We start from the raw sequence: 22495 nt of genomic DNA on the forward strand, positions 1-22495 counted from the left end.
TGCAAAAAAAAAGAGAATTCCTTGCTCAGGAAACAGTCTTTGCTTGTAAGGACCTTTTCCTGGTTGTATAAGGCCTGCACATATTCTGGAGGGCAACCTACTTTACTCAAAGTCCACTGATTTACATATTAATCAGATCTAAAAAATACTTTCACAGCTACCTATAGATTGGTGTTTGACCAAACAGCTGGGCACCACAGCTGAGCCAAGTTGACACATAAAATGAAGGATCACAAGTGTTGTATAGCCTTGGACAAGCTGCTTAAGCTTTCTGTGCCTCAGATTCTCATCTGGAAATTGAGGCTAATGCTCCAAATTACTCTATGGCTGGCACTCCAAGCACTTTGAGCGCTTAGAGTAATTGAATCAACACTCTGCAAGCTTTATTTTCCTATGTAGCTCCTCTTTACTCTGATAATTAAGACAATTGTCCAGTCCAAAGATTTCAACATTTTCTCTATGCAGCTAGTCCCTGAATACCGGGCATGCTGATTAAGCTCATCCCAGCACTACCTCTGCACCCACAGTTTACCTAGGCCTGATTCTGCATCACTCCCCAGGAGTACCTGAGATCTGTGTTCCGAATTAACACAGTGGATCGTCTCAGATTCTTACTTTCTGTCTTATATGAAAACATGATATCTTAATTATTATTCTTTTTGTTTATTTATTTTTTTTGGAATTTTTTTATTAATATTTTATTATTTATTTATTTAAGAGACAGTGTCTCACTCTGTCGCCCTCGGTAGAGTGCCGTGGCATCACAGCTCACAGCAACCTCCAGCTCTCGGGTTTAGGTGATTCTCTTGCCTCAGCCTCCCGGGTAGCTAGGACTACAGGCGCCCGCCACAACACTTGGCTATTTTTTGTTGCAGTTTGGCCAGGGCTGGGTTCGAACCCGCCACCCTCCGTATACGGGGCCGGTGCCCTACTCACTGAGCCCACAGGCGCTGCCAAAAAAATATTATATTTTTAAAAAACTATTTTTATTTATTTACTTCTTCAGAGATGGGGTCTCACTCTGTTGACCAGGCCAGAGCACAATGGTGTGATTGTAGCTCACTACAGCCTCAAATTCTTGGGTTCAAGTGATCCTCCCACCTCAGACTGTCAAAGCAGTGGGATTAAAAGAGTGAGCTGCTGGCCAGGCACGGTGGCTCATGCCTGTGATCCTGGCACTCTGGGAAGCAGAGGCGGGTGGATTGCTTGAGCTCAAAAGTTTGAGACCAGCCTGAGCAAGAGTGAGATCCCATCTCTACTAAAAGTAGGAAAAACTAGCTGGGCTTAGGGGTGCACACCTGTAGTCCCAACTACTCAGGAAGCTAAGCCCAGGAGTTTGAGGATTCTGCGAGCTATGATACCATGGTACTCTACCCAGGATGAAGGAGTGAGACTGGCTAAAAGAAAAAAAAAGTGATCTACAGTGCCCAGCCTTATTATTCCTTAATACATCTTACCTATTTCTGAGTCCTAACCTAGATCCTTCTTTCTTCTCCCTTTTTTTTCAGTACCCCTACCCCAAGGATGGTGTGGTGGTTAATTTTATGTTTCAACTAAGCTGGGCCCAGATCTTTGGTCAAATATCATTCTTGGGGGGAGGTGGGTAGAGGGAAGGGGATTGGTGGGATTACAAGGGTATATGTGAAACTTGGTAAACGGTCTGTGAAGCTAGTGAATGATGCCCCATGATTACATCAATGTACACAGCTATGATTTAATAAAAAATATATATATATATATCATTCTTGATGTTTCTGTCAAGTTTTTTTGGATGAGATTATTACGCCTATGCATGTATGTGTATATGTATATGTGTGTGTATGTATGTGTGTATATGTGTATGTGTATATGTGTGTGTGTATGTGTATGTATGTGTATGTGTGTGTGTGTGTGTGTGTGTGTGTGTGTGTTCTCTTTCCCAAGAGAATCCAGACTAGTGCAGATGGAAAGAACAGTCCTCAAATCATTGCTCTATGCTGGACCCTAAGAAAGCAGGACCCAGGGCTGGGGTCCGAAGCAGCCTCCCTGCTGTAGCTTTCTTTGTTCACGTTTCTAAGGCTTTCGGTCTTCTGATTCCTGGAGAGGGTAATTTCCCCCCACCCCCAAGACTTACATCTGCCACCAACTATTCTCTTAGGGTCTGCATTGATGTGGGTGCCCCTGGGGCAAAACATGTACTGGACAGTCTAGGAGCAGAGACCTGTGTCCTCCCTCCCCTACCCCCATCTTCAGTCTAAGTCCCAGAGCTATTTCCCTTATAAGTTTAAAACGAAGCTAATACTGTTGCTACACATCCATTTTCCAAGGAACTATTACTGCCGACCCTGCCTAAATTCCTAGGTTGGCTCTTGGGTCTCCATAGCTACTTGTATTCTTACCAGCATTAAGCGACCATGAATCTCCCCAGTCTCTTCTTCCCTTTATTCTCATGCATATTTGCTCTCTGACTTCACTGTCTTTTTCTAGCCCCAGATTCTAAACAGGGTGTCCCGTGTTTAGAACTCTGCTGGAGGGCACGCGGAGAACATGGCCTGCCAGGACCATACCTGAACATTCTGTCTGCATTGGTTTTTACATCACCACTTCCTCTGAGTTCACGGTTTACTGCTAACAATGTGCATACTTCCTTGCCTTTACTTGAAGAACATAGTTAAAATTTTGCTACAGTATTTAAGTCTGTAGATTCACCCACAGGGTGCATAATGTAAACCCATTTGTTCATAAAAAACAACCTGCAACAACATATAGATTTTTTTCTGCATCAGTGAAACTTTGGTCTGAAATTGTAATCAATGTAGTCATCACATACTCATGTGGAAATACAGTCCTGTGAAAAATGAAACTCACTGAGTTATTGTATCACACTAGAAATGACAGTGTGGCATTATTAAATAGCTGGATGATCAGTTCTTAAATATGCCTCAAGAGAAGCGTGATAATACACAAAATGCCAAAAGGTTTTATATTTGGGCTGTGAGTCAATGGTGCCCGCGTCCCTGATGTGGCTTCAAAAGGAGGTTGGGGAGGTTTCTTTCCTTAATGGACTTTGTCACACTGACATTAAAATCAACTTTGATTCCACTGGCTATCAGAAGAAATGTCCAAATTGCACAGACACCTGCTGTCGTTGTGAAAGCCCTTTCCGGGACTTCTGTGTGGGACCACGTGCCCTCTGCACATCCTTGAGCTCACCATTGAAAGACCAGGCAACAGGGAACATGACCTCTCCCTCATGACGTGTTGCAAAAGTCGACCGGAAGAAAGCCAAGTCCCTCTAAGGGAGGCAGTCCCACTCGCAGGCAGGACTCAGTTTCAGAAAACCTGTGGCGGTGGCTTTGCGGTTTTTCTCTCTTCATTCCATGAAGGCCTAGAGAGATTGAAGTTAACTGGGACACAGCAGACATTTGCTTTTTCTCCTTTCTTTGCTCTTAGCTGTCAAAGCAGAAGACAAACCTCTTGCTCACAGAAGCACACAATGAAGAAAATAAAAATGAAGGAGCAGGAAAAGCATAACCGATTTAAAGCTTCATCGAGGGGAATGAACTCAATTGTGAAGGCCAGTGAATAAATCTGAGAGGCTTCAGCTCCTCCCACTCCTGTTGTTATGAATTCACCAAGGCAACAGTGTCCAGGACTCAGGCAGGATCCACCAATGAGAAGGTGGCGGCCGTGGCCCTGAGGATGCCAGGTGGCCCCAGGAGCACAGGTGAAAGGCTGCATCTAGACAAGACTGTGCATAAGGTAAAAGTCAAGCCATCCTGTGCTTCCGCTTACAAATATTTAATGCGTGGAAAAGGGAACCATGTGGGACAAATGGAAAGTAATGCAGGTCATATATCTAAATTTTTTAGCTCCTGAATGAGTTCCTCTGGCATCTGTTTATATAAAAATTCATGGTGGGTCTAGATGCTTCTGTGAAGTACTGAAAACTTTCTAATTACATCCACAGCCCCCAGAGTTCGTGAGCCATTTCCACGAATCGTCCTTATCTTGCTGGCGCAGCGAAGTACACTTGTCCCGAAGTTGCAGTTCAGAAACTGAGGCTCAGAGATGAAAGGACTCGTTCTAGGGCCTGTGTTCTGTACCCTTTCCAGACCCCGTGCCCTCCACTCATCTGGTGTAGATATCTCATCCACAAGATGTGTGTGCCCAGACGCGAACTGGAGATGTGGTGGGCCTGGTGCATGAGCTTTAGGATGGAGCACTGACCGCCTGCACACCCCTGTCCACCAGAGCCTTGGCCTCAGGCAGAAAACAGCCAAACTGCCACCAACCTGATGTGGGTCACCAGGCCTGGTCATCGTGGCAATAACCTATGAGGGGTCTAGATTTTTTGACTGATTAAATCCATGGGGATCTTGTTTGAACACTGCCCTCATCCTCCATCAAACGGACCTGGCAAACGGGATGGGACCTTCCTCTCTGTTTCCATACACCCTTCCTTAGGCCCCTGTTTTCATGCTTATCAGAATATATTGGTAGTTTTGTTTCATTCCTCACACTCTTCCCACACATGGACACATGAGGGGAAGGAAAGTTAAGTCCACCTGTAATTCTGCAGACCCAGCACAGCTCCGGATGGAGCTCTTTGGTTACCCTGCAGTGAGCAGACCTGAAAGGCACGCCAGCCTCCAACCCTGCCCCGAGAACCCAGTTCACAACCCCAAACTGCGGCCTGTGTGACCTTGACTTCCTCACCAGGTAGTCCCTTCTGCACCCCTTCCTTGTGAAGGCTGTCAGCAGGAACTTTCTCGGTTTTCCTCTTCTGGCCTTCATTTGCATTTCCCTTAGGTCCCTGGACCCACACTTCCCAGCGTCCCTCCTCACCCACCTGCACACCTTCCCTTTTGGCTGTGAGCTGTGATGCCAGGGCGCTCTACTGAACCTTCCCTTCTTGGCTGAGCCCTGGATCCCTGTGCTTTTCTAGGGCTTCAGATGCTGCACTTCCTCTCTGTACTTCCCTCACGATTACACCGACCTCTACCCTGTGAGTACCAAATTTGCATCTCTAGCCAATCCCCTCCCTGAACCACAGACCTTCCAACTCACTGCCCATTTGCAGAAACCACTTGCCGTCTAATAGGCCACCCAGACAATGCATGTAAAATCATCTCACGACCAGCCCCCTGCCATACCCACTATTTGCTCAGGCCATTCTGTCTAAAACGAGTCATTTTTCCATTCATTCTTTTTTCTTCACCCCACATCCAACCTACAGGCAAGTCCAGCCAGATCCACCAAACTGTATGCAAATATGCCCACTCCTGAGCACGCTGCCGCCTCCAGTCATCCCTGGACCTGGACTCCCACCTCCCCCTCCCTGCCTCCAACCCCACCCACCGCTCTACCCACCACACCAGCCTTCTCCTGGCTCACACTGCTGGCTCCACCCCCACCCTCCCTCTGCAGGCTCCACCCCCACCCCCACCCCCATTCTGCAGGCTCCACACCCACCCACCACTCTGCAGGCTCCACCCCCTCCCACCACTCTGCAGGCTCCACCTCCACCCGCCACTCTGCAGGCCTCCACCCACTCCCACCACTCTGCAGGCTCCACTCCCACCTGCACTCTGCAGGCTCCACCCCCACCCACCACTCTGCAGGCTCCACCCCCTCCCACCACTCTGCAGGCTCCACCCCCCACCCACCACTCTGCAGGCTCCACCCCCACCCGCCACTCTACAGGCTCCACCCCCACCCGCCACTCTGCAGGCACACCAACCTTCCCCTGGCTCACACGGCTGGCTCAGGACTTCACACTCTCTGAAACAGCTTCCTCAGGACCCTGCACAGCACACCTCTGTCTGTCTGATGGTGACATACCTTGGAGAGAGGCTTTTCTTACTGCCTTTTCTAAAACTGTGCCAACCCCAACTCCAGCCCCTTTATCTCTCATCCTGCTTTGTTTTCTTTATAGCATTTATCACTCGGAGACATGTGTTTTTTATGTGCTTGTTGTCTGCTTTCTCCAAATAAAATGCAACCTCTGTGAGAACACTGACTTTTTTTCACTCACTGGTACACCCCTGGTTCCTAGAACAATGCTTAGAATCTAGAGGTACTCAATAAATATTTGCTGAGCAGATGAATGAAATATTAGACTGTGATTTCATAAAATGCATAGATATACCAATTTCCCCACTGACAGAGATCAGTGGACCAAATCCAACCTGAAACCTGTTATTTCTTTTTAATAATTTTTTTTTTTTTTTTTTTTTGTAGAGACAGAATCTCACTTTATCACCCTGGGTAGAGTGCCGCTACGGCTCACAGCAACCTCCTACTCCTGGGCTTAGGCAATTCTCTTGCCTCAGCCTTCCAAGTGGCTGGGACCACAGGTGCCTGCCACAACGCCCAGCTATTTTTTTGTTGCAGTTTGGCCCAGGCCAGGTTTGAACCCGCCAACCTTGGTATATGGGGCTGGCGCCCTACTCACTGAGCCACAGGCGCCTCCCTAAAACAAAATTTTATTGTAACACGGCTTTGTCCATTTGTTTACATATGGTCCACACTTGCTTCCATACTAGCCACCAAGGTTAAGTAGTTGTGACAGAGATTGTATGGCCCCCAAACCCAAATTATTTAGTATTTACTATCTGGGTCTGTACAGGAAAAAATTTGCCAGCTCCTGATATGGATACTACCTCCTGCTGCTTCTTTAAAATGATAAATATATGTAAAATAATGAATGCTTTAAACCATCACTGCATAGTTAATCCATTAGTATAAACTTATTGAAAAAAGATAAAACCATGAGAAGTGTTTGGGAAAGGCAGCATAAGTCTCATATCCGCAGCCCCTGTTTTAGCCCTTTCCAGGAGGTAGCTGGCTAACAGCTGGATTCCTTCCAGACCTTTCCAATGCATTCCCATATAAACCTCCTGTGTGCAAATGAGGTTCATTTGGTTTCAGCAAATAAAAATTGTACATATTATGGTGCATAACATGATGTTTTGATATTTGAATGGCTGAATCAAGCTAATTTATCATATGCATTATTTCATATACTTATCATGCAAACATGTTTTGATATCAAGGTTTTGTTAGACTTGGAATGAGAGGGAAAACTTTCCATCTGTTCTTGCACTCTGACAGTGGGAATAACAGGAATCGTATGTTCCTCAAAGGTTCGCTGGAATCCCCCATAATACTATCTGAATCTGAGGCCTGTTTCAGGGATAGCTCTCAGATTAACTTTCCAATTTCTTTAAGAGAACCATCAAGAATTTAAATCTCAGGCGGCACCTGTAGGTCAAAGGAGTAGGGCGCCAGCCCCATATACTGGAGGTGGCGGGTTCAAACCCAGGCCTGGCCAAAAACTGCAAAAAAAAATTAAGAATTTAAATCTCCTTTCAGCCAGAGCTTTTAGTAATTCGCCAAAATGACAAACACAAAGGGAGAAAGGAGAGACACCTGATCCACATTCTCTAGGCCTTTTAGAAAACATGGAAATGTTCCTCTGGCCACATATATGCATGTCTGTAAGAAAGATGATAGTGTAGACATCAAGGTAATGGTGCCACACAGATGTCACCAGGGCAAAACTGGAGGAGTCTGCGTTACCCAGCACACTGTTGGCATTGTACATAAACAAGTTAAGGGCATGATTCTTGCCAAGAGGATTAATGTTCCTATTGAGCATATTAAGCACTCTAAAAGCCAAGATAGCCTCCTGAAACGTGTGAAGAAAGATGATCAGAAAAAGAAGGAAGGCAAAGAGGAAGGTACCTGGGTTTGACTGAAGCACCAACCTGCTCCAGACACTCGCTCTGGGGAAGGGAGCCTGGGCTGCTGGAACCTGCTCCCTGTGCATTCATGGCATAAGAGGTGTAAAAAAATAAAAGGCTACTGTAAAAACGTTTCTCTTCATTGAGTAGAAATGTGGTGTCCCCAAAGAAATAAAGTAGAAATAAAAGAAATGTAAGCCTTCTGGCTCTTTAGTTTTAGTAGTTTATATTTTCCTAAAAACATTTATTTCTTCCAGATTTTCAAATATAGTTCTATAGAATTGATTACAATATTGGAAGTCTTCTCCATTTGTAGTTAATATATCTTTTCTAATTCTTGGGGGTTTTTTCTGCATCAGGATTATCAATAATTTCTTAGCTTTATTATGTACTTGTATTTTCAAAGAACTTGATTTGGGGCTTATCAGATTTTATTGTTTGTCTCTTTAGCTTCTGCTTTTATCTTTTAAAATTTCTGTTTTCCGGCGGCGGCTGTGGCTCAGTGAGTAGGGTGCCAGCCCCATATGCCGAGGGTTCAAACCCAGCCCCGGCCAAACTGCAACAAAAAAATAGCCGGGTGTTATGGAGGCTGGCGGGCGCCTGTAGTCCCAGCTGCTCTGGAGGCTGAGGCAAGAGAATCGCGTAAGCCCAAGAGTTAGAGGTTGCTGTGAGCCGTGTGACGCCACGGCACTCTACCCGAGGGCGGTACAGTGAGACTCTGTCTGTACAAAAAAAAAAAAATTCTGTTTTCCATGTTTTGAACTGTTTTCTGACTTTTGGAGTTCATTTGTTTTACTTCGTCTTCTTGTGTTTTGTCTGTACCCTGCTGATCTTACTCCACAGATTATTAACTCCTGGGTTATTCCAGCATGAACTGTTGGCAGTGCCAGCTGCAACTTCCTGTTTTACCCAAGAGTAACAGAATGGCCCTCTGTTTTGTTTTGTTATTGTCAAATACATATAATTTTTTTATTTTTTAAATTTTTCTACTATTTCTAATTTCTAGTTTTACTGCACTGTAGCTAGAAAATTAGTGTGGATGTTTTCCACTTTTTGAAATTTATTGAGACTTTCTGGTTTAATACTATGTTAATTTTTGTAGATATTCTTTGTGTATTTTCAAAGAATATGTATTCTGTACTGGGTTAAAAACTGATTACAATTCAAATTGGTTTTGTAGTTTTTTTTGTTTATTTGTTTTTTGTTTTTGGCCAGGGCCGGGTTTGAACCCACCACCTTCAGTATTTGGGGCCAGTGCCCTACTCCTTGAGCCACAGGCACCACCCTTCAAATTGCTTTTGAATCAACCTTGTTATCTCTGTATTTAAAACCTCCATGTCATTTATTTTTGTCTATATTCTATCTATTTTAAGTCTTCTGAGAAATTTTTAAGTTCTTTCAGTTTGACTATTAGCTTGTCAATTCACTTTTCTTTTTCTTCTTCTTTTTTTTTAAGTTGATGTCTCCCTCTGTCACCCAGGCTGCAGTACAGTGGCATAATCATATCCCACTGCAGCCTCAATTCAGTATCCTCCCACCTCAGCCTTCCCACTGACTGTGACAACAGGTGCCTGCTACCTCACAGGGCTAATTTTTTCTGTTTAGAGACAGGGTCTTGCTATGTTGCCCAGGACAATCTCAAACTCCTAGCCTCAAGTGATTCTCCCATCTCAACCTTCCAAAATGCTGGAATTACAAGCCTGAGGCACTGCTCCGGCCTCGTTTTTCTTTATATATTTTGACAGCGTGGTGTTCAGTCATAATGGTTCATTGCTCTTGTCTTCATATTTTTATTTATAAATATAAAGTGTCCTTTTTAATACTTTCAAGTTTGAATTCTGTTTTTCTAACTTCACAATTTTTCATCTCATTTTTGTAAACCACGTGACTATCTTGGTCATTATTCATTTTAAGCATACTTTTGTGAATGGAATGTGGTCATATATTTATTCTTAACATGTCTGGAGGCCTATTAGTAATATTGATAATGATGGGAAAATAGCTAAGCAGTATTGACTTCTGCTCAAGGGCCTGAGCACTTCCATTTCTGGTATTTCATATAATGTTCAAACCTGCCCTGTGAGATAGCTCCTCACCTCTAGGCATTGTCCCCAGTTCACAGATAAAGAAATCGAGGATTCAACTTGTTATCTAATCTATCCAAGGTCAGAAAGCTAACACAGAATTGGGAGTGATAGGAACCCAAGTGCTGCCCTGCACACCACTGCACACCACTCGTACTTATTACAATGGCTGATGGCTCCATCTTGTCCCCGATATCTTATATTGCACCACATTCTGGGAAACTCTCCTGTTTTGTCTTTCAGCCTCTGATTAGGTCTTCAGTGAGGCCCGTATCCATGAGACACAACCACAGGATTTTTTTTATTTTAGAACTTGTCTTTATTCTTCCAGATTGCTTTTCAGACATAGCCACGTGCTGATTTGAAGCAGGCTGTGTGACTGGACAGGCCAACACTTAGATTCTGCAAGTTACTTGGCTTCTTAGTGTGTATCCTCCTTGTTTTTTTTTTTTTATTTTAATTCCTTGCTATTTTTTATTTCTTTGCTTTTTGTTGTTGTTGTTGTTGAGACAGAGTCCCACCCAATGCCCCTGAGCAGAGTGCAGTGGCGTCATAGCTCACTGCAACCTCAGACTCGGGCTGTGGGCATCCTGCTGCCTCAGCCTCCGGAAGCCGCTGGGATTAGAGGTGCTTGTCACGGCCCCCAGCTGGGTTTTTCAATTTTTTTCGTGAGTTGGGGTCTCACTCTTGCTTAGGTGAGTATCGAACTCCTGAACTCAAGCAATTCTCCCTCCTCAGCCTCCCACATTGCTGGGATTACAGGCGTGAGCCCCCGCTCCTGGCTGTGTCTCCCAAAGCAGCTGTTAAAACAAAGCACAGGTATCTCTAGCCCCAATATCTGCTCTGGACACCACCATTAGCACAATTTCTTCTTTGACTTGGGAGCAATACTAGTAGATTTATTCTGGAACTGCCACCAACCTGATTCCATCTGCTTTATATATTTGAGAATATAACTTCTTTTTCGTCAGAGTTTTCCTTTCCTTAATAATTTTAGAATCTAATTGTTTTGTTTTCCCTCAAAAAAGAAAATCCTTTTGGGACATTTATTCATAATTAACACACTGTCCACTACTGATAGTGTTTTGATCACAAATCTTGCTTTCCAAGGATACAGATTTCCATTTGTTTGCATTTTCTTTGTTTCCCCTCAGGAGTGTTTTGAATTTTTCTTCACATGAATTGTGTACCTGTTCCATGGAGATATGTTTCAATTAAATAGAAAGAAAGAAAGGAAGGAAGGAAGGAAGGGAGGGAGGGAGGGAAGGAAGGAAGGAAGTTAAGCTTCTATTTCATTAGCTTAACTCATCACAAGACCATCTAACTGCAAAGGTCCTGCAAGGGGGTCCCCTTCTGGGGTGTCCCCAGGAAGACAAGAAGACCAGATACTAGTAACAATGGGAGCTTCTTGTACTTGAATGTCTAGAGCAGCTCAATTCACAATCGCCAAGATGTGGAAATAACCCAAGTGCCCATCAACCATGGATGGATTAACAAACGGTGGTATACATGTACTGTGGAATACTGTTCAGCCACCAAGAAAGGTAGACACTTTCCATGTTCTGTATTTACCTGGAAGGATTTGGAGAATATCCTCCTATGGAAAAGCAAGCATCCAATACTAAAATGAAATTTACTACTAATAGGAAACTAGTAGATCAGCAACTATCGGCCCACGTCAGAGAAAATCACAATTAAATTCCAAAAGAAAGGAAAGGAGGGTGGTGCCTGTGGCTCAAAGAAGTAGAGCGCCAGCCCCATATGCCGGAGGTGGCAGGTTCAAACCCAGCCCTAGCCAAAAACTGCAAAAAAAAAAAAAAAGAGAGAGGAGAGGAAAAGGGGAGGGGGTTTGATAAGCTGTCACCTAACAGGTACAATATAGGGGTAGACTGCACACCTCCCAGGTAAAGTGCTCAAGTACAACTTGGATTTTACCTAACAAACACAATGTAACGAAATCGTATGTACCCTTGTATTAATCTGAAATAATTAATAATAATAATAATAAATGGGAGTCTTTCTCACAACAGGAAACTAGTAAGTAGAAGGGTAAACTAAAGAAACATTTTGGTCATAAGAAATCTCAAGCCATTTCATTCCAGAAAGCTGAGAGAGTAGATGCTCCAGCCAAACAAGGGAGCAAACAGAAAATATGGGGTAAGGAAACAAAGAATCCCACCCAAGATTGGTTCAAAAGGAATCCCAGGGTGATGGTGAAGAAGCTCCCCAGATGGCAGGCAGCCAGACTTGAACTGAAAGTGTGTAGCACAGAGGTAGCACAAGTGCTCCTGTCTGTGTGTGGGAACAGCTACCTGAGAAGGAGTGAAGGGGAAGGAAGCTAACCGAGAACTGGAGAGCAGCACTCGGGCCAGGTGGTGTGAACGAGACACCTGGATCCAGCTCAGCCTGCAGCTGGCTCTATTCTGAAAGAGCTTTGTTAACACAAGCCAACAACTTTCATTCATGCTCTAGCCAGGTGGGGTCTGGTTTTCTGTCACTTGTAGCCAAAAAAAAAACAAGACTGAGACTAGGCAACAACACAAATAGAATAAATAAAGCTTGTCCTTAGGAGTTTTATTCTTTTTGTGTGTGTTTTTAAAAGTTTTGTTTATACTTGACACATAACAGTTGTACATGTTTACAGGTTACAGTGTGGTGTTTTCATACATGTGTATATTGTATAATAATCAAATCACGATGGTTATCATATCCATCACCACAAAACTTTACCATTTCTTGGTCATACTAATTTTCAGGGTCCTCTTTTCTAGCAGGATCCCCTTTTCTAGCTATCTTGGAATACACACTACACTGTTACTAGCTATTATAGCCACCAGAATTTATTCTTCCTGTTTGACTGTAACTTTGTATCCCTTGGCAAACCTCTCTCCACTCTTCTCTCCCTTTTTCCCTCTCTAGCCTCAGGTAACCACTGTTCTGCTCTCACCGTCCATGAGATCAGCTTTTTCAGATTCCACATGAGTGAGAGTGTGTGGTATTTGTCTTTCCCTGCCTGGCTGGTTTCACTTAGCACCATGTGCTCCAGTTCATCTATATTGCTGCAAATGGCAGGATTTCATTCCTTCCTCAAGGAATTTTACATCTTGTTAAGGAAGTTTTCTCTGGGCATTAACTCCTGGACTACTGCCTCTGCTTCTGGATGATCATCTCCTCCAAGGTTGTGTGTTTTTAGCTAATTTCCTTGCATGCAGTGCACTCTAAGAGCTGGACAGTTTCAGATATGAAAACTACACTGTGAAAGGCACTCACAGTTCTTCATGAGAACCAAGTCAAGTGGCAAACTAATTTGCTACTTTTAAAACATGTACCCAATTGGGAAAAATATTTTACGAGTCATTCTGAAGGTTGGGATTTTAGGTAACATTTTTAATCTTTTTGCTTCCATTTTCTGAAATGAGTATGAACTCGTTTTATAATTTAAAAGGTATTTATAAAAGGTAGATTATGATGTCACACTGGTCTTTTGTCAGTATCAAGCATGAAAGTAAACTGAAGAAATTATTTGGTCTTGATCTTGCTGCTGTTTTGAAAAAAAAACATTCACTACTTAAACACTGTAATGTTTCCCAATCTTTAAAAATTTTTTTCTCTCACATTCGGAGAAAGCGTAACAGCATATGCTATGAATCATATCACCATAATTCATATGAAGATTTTCTTTAAAGATCTGTTGATTCAATAAGCAAAATAGGATACACACATGAATTTTAAAAATTAATTTGGGCTTAAACATAACAGTTATTCTTTAAGCTATTATTGTTGAGTTATAACATCTACTAAATTGTTAGATTTATATCTGCCAATCAAATCAGTATCACTTTTAGAAAATAATAATTGAAGCAAGGAAAAAATTATAGATTTGCATTGATTCATCTTTATGTTAAATTAGTTAGACCTGTAAGTCTGAAAATGTGCTTAGAATGGCAAGTACTCGTACAACATACGTAAATGCAATTTTATATCTGAATTTGATCTGAAACTGCCCACATTACCTGTAATGCTCTCAACTATGCCCTCAAGTTGTCCTTGGAGCAATTGTTTCTTCAAAAAAATTATTTTTTCCTCACTTCATAAATCTCATTAACTAAAGATAATTTTTCATCAACAGTACTTGCCATGGCAGAAGTGTTTGCTTTCCAGATTGTATTTACTGGGAAAAAAAGCACAAACTGCAATGGTTCAGATAAGAATAAGCAAAGCAGTACTCAGAATCCTATAGTTGTATTCCAAATTGCTGTAGTAATTGTGAAAAAAGTAACAATAGTACTTGTTCAAAAAAAAATTTTTTTTTTGAGACAGAGTTTCACTATGTCGCCCTCGGTAGGGTGCGGAGGTATCAAGCTCACAGCAACCTCAGACTCTTGGGCTTAAGCGATTCTCTTGCCTCAGCCTCCCAAGTAACTGGGACTATAGGCACCCGTCACATCGCCCGGTTATTTTTTGTGGTGGTGGTGGTAGTTGCCATTGTTGTTTGGCAGGCCCGGCCGGGTTCGAACCTGCCAGCCCCAGTGTATGTGGCCGGCACCCCAGTCGCTGAGCTATAGGCGCCAAGCCTACTTGTTCAATATTTAATACACAATTTATTGAGACTCCATCTTGAACATATCCAAGTTCTGGGAACATTTTTAAATCACTATTATGCCACATGAGCTACAAATACTTTTTGATATTAACTCACTTTGCCTTAGCAAATGTTGAATTTGTTACCTTTACTCTTGTTATTTTACTTTTGTTATCTTTTGTTATTGAAAGCTACCTTTCACTTTCTAACAGTTTACAGTTACAGTATATATAATAGGCTATTAACCTACATTAGCTAGATTCAGGTTAAAGTAAACCACAGTCCTCTACGTCACTCTCGGTCGTCTCCCACGGGGACCGAGCAGCAGCCCCTGAGGGGGACACTGCCGGCTGGGGCAAGCCCTGAGGGTAGCGAGAAGCCAGACAGGGTCGGGGCCTGCTTGCTGAACCTCCACGGGAATTAGCACCGCAGCCCAGTTCTGTTCCTGCCGACCTCAGAAGACAGCTGTGAGACTGGATCTGGGGCAATGGCGTCCAGAGAGAGCGGAGGAAGGCTTCTTTGGGGGCCTGAAGAGGAAGCGCCAGGTCATGGACAGCCTTGGGTCACCAGCGTAATTTGGAGGCAAGCCTGCAGGCGCATTCCCTTTCCTCACCTTTGAGCTGACTATCTACACCGGCCAGCAGCAAGTTAAGATAGCTAGCTGTGCCACTACGCAAGCAGACACTTCAGGAGGAAGCGGTGTGCGCCATCTACCTGCATTACTTCAAGGATCTGTGTCCACAACTTCTGCGGAGGGTGTGTGACTCAGCTGTGGGGTAAGGAAAATGAGGAAGACCTGGACGAAGATGATGAATGGGAGGAGGATGAGGGAACTGTGGGGGCCATCGGTGGATGGGACAACTCCATTTCAGAGGTATTGTATGGGGGAATGCAGACAAGGAGCTGTTCCAGGATCCAGAGGATGATGAGCTCTGGGTTGGTGACAGTGGTGTAAGTAATTGGAACAATGTGGATTATGTGTGGGACCAGGAAGATCGGGACTATTACATAGGAGGCTTGAGACTTGACCTGAGAACCGATGTCTACCCAGAAGATGAGAAGGAATTGGAAGCTTACAATGAGGAAGAGGATGAAGAGGTGTACCCTGACACCCACTCACCCCCTCCAGGGCAGTTCATTTGCCCCCAGTGCCGAAAGAGCTTAACATTAGGGCAGAGTTGGTCCCAACCTGCAGCTGGCCAACAGGGATTCGCCAGATGTGCCCCACTCCTTATGGGGGGTGTGGAGAGGACTGATCAGGGCATCTGTCCCAAACACCAGGAAGCCCTGAACCTCTTTTGCGAGGTGGACAAAGAGGCCATCTGTGTGGTGTGCCGAGAATTCAGGAGCCACAAACAGCACAGCATGGTGCCTTTGGAGGAAGTGGTGCAGGAGTACAAGGTGAGAGGAATAAGGAAGAAATATGGGAGAGTTGAAGGAAGTGGAGAGGTGACAAGGAATCTCTTTCCCACCCTCTCAGGTACTTGCTAGTTGAACTTTATTTGAAGGGGGAGAGAGGTGAAGAGAGGGAAGACAGATTGGCTTCCTCAGGGGAAGCTGAGCAGACCTGTGAGAGTCACTGGAAGCAGACCATTATTAATGTTGTCAATCTACTGAAATACAAGGGGGATAGGTACTTAATTTCCCTCTAATGTGAGTCTTGAGTTGGCCAAATCTCTGGGACGGTTACGGATGGGAATGGAAAGCCACTTGTAGATAACAGGTGTCTGGAATCTCAGAGCACAAGCAGTATCAAACAGATGGCTGGTATTGGTAGACAGAATTGCCAGGTATGAATTCTGGACTAATAGTATCAAGGGGCCATGCCCTGCCCCTCCCTCCAAATCGGAGGTTGCTTTCCCACCTTCAGTAGGGTCCATTTTCCCTCTAGGGAAATGCAGAGGATAAATATTTTTGATGAAACAGAATACATCGCAGTCCTGATCACTTTCCTTTCCTGATATTTTACCACAGTAGAAGGGGTGAAGGATTTAGATCAGATGACTTGCCTCTGTCACTTACTGTCTAATTTGGGACAGGTCTCAATCTCTTTGTGTTAATTCCAGGAGTTCCCCAGAGACCACACAGACAAGCCGAATTTGTAAGGGAGTCTCTTTATTCAAGAGCCGGCTGGCAACTGCCTGGGTGTCCCAATAAGGGGTTTCTGAGAGCAGCCGAATGCTTAAGGAGTCAGGTTTCTAAGGCTTGGTCTGCATCCTGGTTGGCTCCCAGGCTGTCCAGGTGCATCCGGGTAAGGTAACAAGCAAGCATTATACAGAAGCAGAATTTTGCGGTTAGTTAGCCATACATCTTTGTTTTAATATTTTCCCCCATCCATCTTAGTTTCAGTAATTTCCCCCCATATATCTTAGTTTCAGTACTTTCCCCACCTGGTATTGTTTAAAGGTCAGTCCAGGAACAGTTGGTACCTCCCGGTCTGTTTCCCAGGGAATTAGCCAAGTAAGAAATTGGGAATAAACTAGAAGCAAGAAATCAATTAGTACTTTCCCATCTATCTTGGGAGTGGACTAGACTTCTTTCTTATTTTCTTTCTTTCTTCTTTTTTTTTTTTTTTTTGAAAGCTTTCAGTCTGGAAATTTGCCAGGAGTTACCTGATATTTTTCTATTACAGCCTACGCCTGACACCTTTCTGCCTTATCCTAGGCCCACCAGGCCTAACATTTGAACTTCACTTTTTCCCTAGGATTGTTAGGATTGAAGAGATCATGTATGTTAATGATCATATTGTATTTTATAAACTATAAAGTACAAAAAAAAAAACATAATCCTCACTTAATGCAAGCCTGGAGATAAATCACTACGATGGTACCATGAAGTAACTTCTAAATTCCACATTGTTCAAACTTGGCATCAGCAGTAATTATTTTCCACAGGGAATAAGTCACTCTTAATACAGTCTCACCATTTCCATTAACACTATCTACTCTTTCTGTTAATTTGCTAACTCACTCTCAAATGGAAGGATGGCAACCTTTGACAAATTACAAAATCTTTTAAGTAACGTTCTTCAGGTTAAATAAAATGGGGGCTGTCAAGAAGTGATATTAATTTTCCACTTTCTTTCACAATTACCTTCAAGCTAAACAATATTATAAAGGAATGCACACAATAGTTTTCAAAGCTAATTAAGCAATTAAAGAAAAGCAAAATGGCATGAATAAAAAACAAAACTCTGCCATTCTTCATGATACATATACTTGACAGTTAAAGCTTTTGTTTATTTTCATTACTAAGTTTTGCATGGGAAGAGTGTTTTTGGTAGACAGGGTGAATTTTGTCTTTATCAGTGTGGTTCAAGCAGCCAGCCTGTGGTTAATACCCTGTTTAATCAAAGCATGGCAGTTCCTGGCAGCTGCTCTGATGGACATTAGTACTGGGCTCAGTCACCCAGGAAAACATAATGGTTTCACTCCAGAGAGCTCTATTAGAAGCTAACTTCACTCGGTGCTGCTAAATTTTGCCATTTTTCAGTCAAAAAAAAATTCCATACTATTTGTGTGTGAAGGTCTTTTTTTTTTTGAGACAGAGTCTCAAGCTGTCACCCTGGGTAGAGTGCTGTGGCATCACAGCTCACAGCAACCTCAAACTCTTGGGCTTAAGTGATTCTCTTGCCTCAGCCTCCCAAGTAGCCAGGACTACAGGAGCCCACCACAACACCCGGGTATTTTTTTTGTTGTTGTAGGTGTCAGTGTTGTTTGGCAGGCCTGGGCTGGGTTCAAACCCGCCAGCTCCCATTAAGTGGTAGGCACCCTAACTGCTGAGCCAAAGGCACCGAGCCAACTGTGAAGGTCATTTTGATTTTGGTTTATAATATATGTACTTGTGGTCAACTGGTGAGAATGGTGTTTTTCCAAGGCCTGAGTCAGCTCAGCTCTCTGTGACTCCATTAGAAAAAAAAAAAAAGTTTCTCCTTTAATCAACCAAGCATCTGAATAATTTGTATCAGGTTAGAGATCAAAAATAATATCAATAAGAATCTGCTAAATAGGAAGCACACTGAACTGGGTAATCTCCAAATTAAATAGCTAAAACGCTATGTTTACGTTTATACATCTTTTTGTATTTCCTTAATGAAAGAACACATCCCAGTAACAATTAATCGTTTAGCTCAGTACTTGAAAAGAAATTCTTGACACACACACACGTATTCCACTTGAAGAATATAGTCAATATAATAAGGAAATATTTCATTGTTGTCTAAATAAAAATTCTGAAGCATGTCTATTGAGCAGCATAGTGCAAAGTGTTGAGGGGAATGTAAAAAAGTGAAAAGATCGGGCGGCGCCTGTGGCTCAAAGGAGTAGGGCGCCGGCCCCATATGCCGGAGGTGGTGGGTTCAAACCCAGCCCCTGGCCAAAACTGCAAAAAAAAAAAAAAAAGATGACCCTCAGCCTCAAGAACACTTATCCACGCAGCGTCATAGAAGAAACCAAGCACGGACTGTTTAAACAGAGCAAGGCCCCGCAGACTAGACGGCAGACTGGCAGTCAGCGACACTGAGGGCATTGGGCAAAAGAAAGCTCTTTGTGAGCTGGCACAGAGAGGACTTTCTGGCAAGGAAGAGACTGCAGCAACTCACAGACCCTTGGCTTTTGCCCTGGCTCTGTATTGGAATTGCATCAGGAACTCCAAAACACGCCGAAACCTATTAGTTTACTATTTAACTTTATGTAGATATCTAAACATCTACATATAAAGGTATATGAATTAGCAAACGAAGTTCATGAATAATAAGGATAACACAGAAAAAAAAGCACACTGATGCCTGGGCGAGGAATTCAATGTGGATGGTAGGGGCGCTTCCCAGCGAATCTGAGAAACCACGGTCTCAGTGCTAGTCTAAGAATCAAGCTTGAGCCAGAATGTAAGTCAGCCACAGCCTCAGCACAGCGTTTAGTTCTGCTGACATTCTTCTCATGACACGACAATGTCTGTGAAGGGGCCCTGCCCTGATGAGTGCTACTAAAGCAAGAGTGGTTTTGAGGATGAGATAGAGCAGGCACTCAAGGAAAAAGAAAAACAAAGCTTTAGAGGTGAGAAGAAGCAAGATGCCTCAGAGTAACCTCTGGGGGATCTGATGACAATATCACAAGAGCTCTGTCTAACCATGCACACCAGGGTAAATTATAATCAGAAACAGGAGCATCATTACACAAATTTAAGATATAAAAAGCCTAGCCTTTCTGTCCACTTATTCCATGTTTTCCTCTTTTGGATGCACTTAATGTTTGTAAGTAAAAATCCCACTTTTAACAAACTTCTCTCTGTATTAACTTTGACTACTGTGCTGTGCCATGTAGCACAGGGGCCAGCATTAAATATACGTTGAATAAAAATGTTTTCAATGCCTGGCGTCTGTGGCTCAAGCCGCTAAGGCACCAGCCACATACACCTGAGCTGGCAGGTTCGAATCCAGCCTGGGCCGCCAAACAACAATGACAGCTACAATAAAAAAAAAAAATAGCCAGGCGTTGTGGCAGGCGCCTGTAGTCCCAGCTACTTGGGAGGTGGAGACAAGAGAATCGCTTAAGCCCAGGAGTTAGAGGTTGCTGTAATCTGTGATGCCACAGCCTCAACCCAGGGTGAAAGCTTGCACAGCCTCAACCCAGGGTGAAAGCTTGAGGCTCTGTCTCAAAAAAAGAAAAAAGTTTTCAACTTTTTACTGTGGAAAATTTTAAAACACATACAAAGTAAATGGAATGTCTAATGATCCCCTGTGTACCAAATACCCGGCTTCCACATTATCAACATCCTGCCATTCCTGCTTCTTCTGAAGTCCCATCCACTCCCCTGACCCTCACTCAACCATCAGTCTTTTTACAGTTTTATTGAGGTTAAGTTTACACAGATCAAAATGCCATAAGGACAACATAACAAAACTTGACTGTGTAATTGTAGCAAACACACATACCCCTATCATGCTAGAGAGCACTTCCATCACTCTAGAGAGTTCCTTCAAGTCCCTTTCCAGGTAACCAGCCAGAGACAGCTAGTGTAATCTTTTTTTTTTTTCATTTTAGATGATTTTTGTCTATTCTAAAATGTCATCTAAATGAAACACATAGCATTTACTCTTTTGTGTCCAGATTCTTTTTGCTGTATGTAATATCTATGAGGGTCATGAATTTCATAAATACTTTCTAAAGTAAAGAATTTTGGACTAGAAAGCAGTGGCAGGGGCAGAGGGCTCACAGTGAGGAACCAATTGGGCAAGCAGGTTGGCATTCGTCCGTGGAAACCCTTGGAAGCCAGGAAAAGGAACTTGTACTCTCTTTTCCTAGCACCAAGTCCATGGCCTGCTTCATAATTGCTAAGGAGAGCCTGGGAACTAATTCTCTGCCACCATGTCCCACTCCCCGCTGCTCTCATGAGTCACCACTGTGCCACTGAGTGGTGGTGCCTGTTGCCAACTCTGCTTGGAGCCGGTGCATTCACATTTGCCCCTGAAGAGCTGGCATGTCTGCAAGTCCCTTCTCACACCCCCTGGACAGACAGGAAGAGCAAGTTCAGGACCAGGCAAATGCCTTTGAAAGACTGTTCATGCCTTCTGGAGGTAGTGGAGCTGGAAATGGAAAGAACGGGAAGAGCAGTCAGGGATCCCTGGACCAGGGCAGATAGGAAGAGCCAGTCAGGGCCCTGACTTGGGCACTCAGGATCTCGCTTTATATTTCTGGGGGAGAGAATCAGAACATCCTGCAGGGCTGCTGGGGCTGTCTTGATTTGTGTGCCCCTGTGCAGGGTTGGGAACTCTGCAAACCAACCATTGAGGGCTGTGACGATAAAAAATCTGCTGGCCAGATCAGGTAAGAAATGCAGCAATCAGCTCTGGAGTAGAAATCCAGGCCAGGGACATAGACGAATACAGTCTGAACACAAGCTAAGCATGGGAGCAGAGGAAGTGTTGACGCTGGAGCAGAATTAGACTGGAGAAGCAGTTGTCCAGTAGGGGAAAGGATGCCTGGAGGCATAGACTGAGATACTGCTTCCTCCATACAGCCCATTACCTTCTCTCAAATTACAGAAAATCATAAATTTAGGGGCTTTGAAAAGGGTGGGAGAATTAGGTGCCTTATGGTAATTGACAGGATCAAAGTGTTGAAAATTGGATGTATTAGTTATCTATTGCTGCATAACAAATCAGACCAAAGTGGCTTTTAAAAACACATTTGTTATCTCACCGTTTCCAGTTCAGGGCTTCTCACAAAGCCACAGTCCAGGTGTCAAACAGGGCGGTGGTCTCATCTGAAGGTTTGACAGGAGTGGAGTCTATTTCTGAGCTCACTCACGTGGGTGATGGCAGGATTGCATTCCTTTTGAGAAGTGACGCTAAGGGCATTGATCCTTCACTGGCAGTCAGCTCTGGGCACCATTGGTTTCTTGTCATGTGAATCTCTCCAACTTGCTTTACCAGCATCTGAGAAGAGTCTGAAAAGACCGTGCATGAAAAGGATGGAAGTCACCGTCTTTTATAACCTAGTCTCAAAAGTGACATTCCATCACCCTTGCTATCTTTGATTCACTAAAATCAAGCCACTGAGTTCAGTCCATACTTAAAAGGAGAGGGGGCTAGTGAAAGGCATAAATATCAGGAGCTGGGGAACCATGTGAGAACCTGGACCAGGGAACCTGCTGACACACGAGGGGACTGGGAAATAGAATCATCACAGACAAAAATGAGACAGCAGGATGGAGGTTGTCATTCAGGACACAGAGCTGTAGTTACGGGGTGTGTGAGGTAATGGTGCAGCAGCCAGAACCACAGCCCACGGCATCTGAACCACAAGAGAACTGGAGAAAGAGAGTACTCTGGAGACATAGATTGGGGAACATCCTATTTTGACCATGTGCAGGATGTGGATGCCAAATTCCATTGCCAATTCCACTGCACAAAGGCTGGACCATCAGGTCTGTACTTAAGGCCTTAAGGGGCCAGGCGAGTGGCTCACACCTATCATCTTAGCACTCCGAGGGGCTGAGGTGGGTGGATCCCTTGAGCTCAGAAGTTTGAGAACAGTCTGAGTAGGAGCAAGACCCCATCTCTACTGAAAATAGAAAAACTGAGATAGGAGGATCACTTGAGA

The 22495-nt window shown here is 43.7% G+C and overlaps 1 pseudogene; it reads left to right on the forward strand.

Moving 5' to 3' along the window:
- Window positions 1–14968: 14968 nt before the first annotated feature.
- The window catches only part of LOC128598686 (E3 ubiquitin-protein ligase TRIM52-like), a 31345-nt pseudogene continuing 23818 nt past the window's right edge, over window positions 14969–22495 (forward strand).

This window comes from Nycticebus coucang, chromosome 2, assembly GCF_027406575.1.
Source record: "Nycticebus coucang isolate mNycCou1 chromosome 2, mNycCou1.pri, whole genome shotgun sequence".
Lineage (NCBI taxonomy): Eukaryota > Metazoa > Chordata > Mammalia > Primates > Lorisidae > Nycticebus > Nycticebus coucang.